General features: G+C 39.4%; 1 protein-coding gene and 1 pseudogene across 2 annotated transcripts in view; one reads left to right on the plus strand and one right to left on the minus strand.

The window, feature by feature from the left end:
* Positions 1–1,468: 1,468 nt before the first annotated feature.
* Positions 1,469–1,587, minus strand: LOC111744665 (annotated as a pseudogene).
* Positions 1,588–2,127: 540 nt separating this feature from the next.
* The window catches only part of ZNF229 (zinc finger protein 229), a 15,282-nt gene continuing 13,611 nt past the window's right edge, over positions 2,128–3,798 (plus strand). For both annotated transcript variants that reach the window (XM_023535359.1, XM_011367984.2), the window contains exons 1-2: positions 2,128–2,178; positions 3,101–3,188. The gene's annotated coding sequence lies outside the window, so the exon portion shown is untranslated. The remainder of the gene's footprint in view (positions 2,179–3,100; positions 3,189–3,798) is intronic.

Genomic DNA, 3,798 nt, shown 5'->3' on the forward strand with positions numbered 1-3,798 from the left:
CAGACAACATGGTTGTTTGCTTAAGTAAAGTAAAAGAATCTACAGAGAGTTTATGAGAATTTAGAAGTGAATTTAACAGGTGAACATCACAAAACTACACAAAATCATATTCTATATAACAGCAATAAATAGAAATAGATGTAAAAAAAATTATAACTGTATAAAACCCTCAGATCCCTTATAGTAAATATAATGAACACTGTGCAAGACTTCTACATGGAAAACTAAGAAAAAAATATTGAAACAAATTTGAAGATGGCCGAAATAAATCAATATTGTAAAGGTATTAATATTGTAAAGCTATCAAATCTTGCCAAATTAATCTAGAAGTTCAAAGCATTTGAATATTCCTATGGAGAGTCGGTGGGAATGGATGAGCTGATTCCAGAAATTACATGAAAACGAAAAGGGCCACCAACATTAGTCAAAGAGATGTTGAGAAAGCTGGAGGACTTACAGTAAGAGATAAACAGGACCTGTCTTAAATCAGTTAGCATTAAGACAAGATAGACAAAACTGGATAATCCATATACATAGTCACCTGAATACCGTGAAGGTGAAATCTCAGTGCGTTGGAATAACCCATAGTAGATGAAATAGTAAGTGAAACAATTGGGTATCATGGCGGAAAAATATCCTGAGTCCTACCTCACCACATTTACAAAACTAAATGACAGAAAGATGATATGTTTAAATGTGAAAAGGAAAACAAACATTTTTAGAGGAAAAGAGCACAGAACACTTTTATGCTCCTATAGTAGGCAAAGATTTATGAAACAGGAAATAAACAATCATAAAGGAGTAATTGATAACTTGGACTATATTAAAAGTACGAACTTCTGCTCGAGGCACTATTAAAAGATATAATCCACATAATGAAAGAAGATATTTGAAAATACATATCAGACAGAAGACTCAGCCAGAATACATAAAATATATATAAACTATCACTTGAATTATAAAAATTATAAAATATGTATATATATTAACAATAGCTTCAATACAGTTGGTGTATTAGTTTAACAAGATCATGGAGGTCCACTTTCATTTCATCTTTCTGCTTTGCTGTCTACAAAAAATGCTTTGTTTTATGGCCCAGTCCCTTCAGTGTTGTGCAATGCGGTAATGAGGCAGCATGTTCGATCTAACAAATTGGGAAAAAATAAGGACATGATTATAACTGGTTTTGATACATAGAGATTCAAAATATAACAATTGGCAGATGAAGTGGTATCTAAAACTATAGAATCCTAAGAAACCACTTAAAAATTTCATTAGTTAGTAATATGGAAAGCTACTTACAATACAAAATGAAAAAAAAAAAAAAAAACGGTCCAAATATTATAACAATTTTGTGAGGAGAAAAAAATTTTTGTTTTTTAGGTGAGGCAACCCTTGGTTGACCTCACAGATTTCAAGGACCTTGTCAGCTTACAATCCTTTTATTTTTTAATTTTTTTATTTTTTACGCCTACAGCACCTGGTCTTCCTAGGTGGTCTCTCATCCAAGTACTAACCAGGCCCGACCCTGCTTAGCTTCCGAGATCAGAGGGGATCTGGCACGTTAGGGGTGGTTTGGCCACAGACTAAAAAAATTTAATACATATTTACTTGCATAGGAGATCAGAAAATATGTAGCTAGAGATACTAATGATGCTTCTTTTCTCTAGGTGCCAGGATTATAAAGAACTGTAATTTCGTTCTTTTTTAACATTTTTTTCTTCATGCTTTTTTTTTTTTAACTTAACATTGATTATGCTTTTGGAATAAAAGAAAAAGCATACAGGAATTTATACCAAAACAACAATGCTTTTAGATACCCTGGTGATGCGATTATGGATTTGTTTAAGAATTGTCAGATTTTCCACAACGTGAACAAGTTATTACTGAGTAATAAATTTTTTTTAAGGAAAGAAAAGAAACGTCTAGAGGGGGCCCTAAAGCTGAGCACGACAACATCGTGCGCCCCGGAAGCTTCCTGGGTACACTTACTGTCATCCTCCTTCCCACTCAAACCGCCTTGAGCTGGGCTCCAGGTGGACACTCGTTTACGTCACTATCTGGACCCTAAGTAAACTGTACGCCGCGGTGGGTCCTGGGAAATGTAGTCCGAGCCCTGCTGAGTCTCCCACTTCCGCTTCCGGCCAGCGCAAGTCTTCCATGGTTTCTTACGCGTTGGTGAGTACGAAAAGGGACGTGGGTCTTCTTGGAAGTCTCCTTTCTGGCCGTGGGAACAGAGGCTGGATGTCTAAGACCTAGGGGGAAAGGGGCGGTGTGTGGCAGAGGGTCGGAGCCAAGGAATTGCTAGGCCTTCTCGGCCTAGCGAAGAAGGAGTTTGAGGAGGCGGAACACCGAGCATCCCGGGCTGGGATGTGGGGCGGGGCTCGGGCCGGCAGTCCTCCGCTACCCAGGGCTTGGAAGGGACAGCTCCAGGCCGGCAGCTCTCGGTTTCAGAGACTCCAGTTCAGGCAGATCCTTCACGGTAGCCGCCTGCCGTACCGTATATTTTGTTGGTTTTTAAGCCTTATTACATTTTTTTCTCGTTTTCCTTTTTTCTCTTAAAGATTCCCAGAGAGGCCAGTAGAAGATTATTTCCTCCTTCTGTACTAATTTTAGAGTTTGCTGCCTGCAAAGTCTGTAAAGAGCTGCAGAAGTTGATTCTTCATGTTCTGTGTGTGTTCCTTTGAGATTATTAAGCACTGTACAAGTAGCGATTGCTGATGGATCATTGCTGGCTCTTTTTTGTAGCGTCGGAGGCACACACAGGTTGAATGCCACACTGTCACACAGTCTATGAGAGTCAAAACTCTGAATTCAAATCTTGAGACTGTGTCCTGATTCTCATTGCGTCCTACAGTGGGAGCTACAGTGGGAGCAGGCATGCAGACAGGATCCAAAGCAGCGATGATGCGGGCCCTTTTCACTTGAGTCCACAGGCAGGGCGGTCCCTGTGCCTGCACTCCTGAAGGAAGGGGTAGGAGTAAATTACTGGAAGGTAGATAAAAGGAAGGCGTAGATTACATCCAGTTGGTGCTCAGAGATTTCTCCCTGTGGTGCGTTGGTGATAAAATCATTATATTTCACTTCTTTTCATTCACAGCCTTGCTTTCTTGGGACCGTTCCTTTGCCAGCGAGAATTGCATAGAAAAGGAAGGAATAACACCTGGTCTCTTGACGTTAGAGCTCAGGTGAGTAGAACTTTGTTTTTTTGTTGATTTGTTTCATGGCAATGCCAGCTGTATTCCCAAACAGAGGCCTGCTTTTTTGACAAATTCTCATCCTTTTTGTTTTGATAAATGCCCATTTAGGCCCTTAAGCCCTAGCTGCCTTCCCCCAGAAATGGGTTTCTTCTAAGGTTGAGAAACTTCCAAATGTCTTAATTTAGTGTATTCTCTCCCTGGCTCCTAGTAGTGGTTCATTTGTTCAGTAAATCATTCAGGCTTACACTGTTTCAAGGCTGTGCTAGATTCAGGGAAGAAATGAGTACGGTAACTATAATGGTTTACATTAATTACATGCTTTTTATATGCAAGTTATTATGGTGAGGGCTTTCGCTGCTGTATCCTTGGTGCCTGGGACAGCCTGTATCCTTGGTGCCTGGCATATTAACATATTAATATGTTAACAAGTATCTGAATGAATAAATATATTTAATTTGCTCAGCAACTTTGTAAGTCAGATATTTTTAGTCCCATGTTATTGATAAGAATGCTGAGGCTTAGAAAGGTTAAGTACCTTAGCAAGTGTCACCTGGCCAGGAGTCAAGGCCTTTGTACCTGCACTTCTCTCTATAGTTTT

This window comes from Pteropus vampyrus, unplaced genomic scaffold, assembly GCF_000151845.1.
Source record: "Pteropus vampyrus isolate Shadow unplaced genomic scaffold, Pvam_2.0 Scaffold138, whole genome shotgun sequence".
In the NCBI taxonomy this organism is placed as follows: Eukaryota; Metazoa; Chordata; class Mammalia; order Chiroptera; family Pteropodidae; genus Pteropus; species Pteropus vampyrus.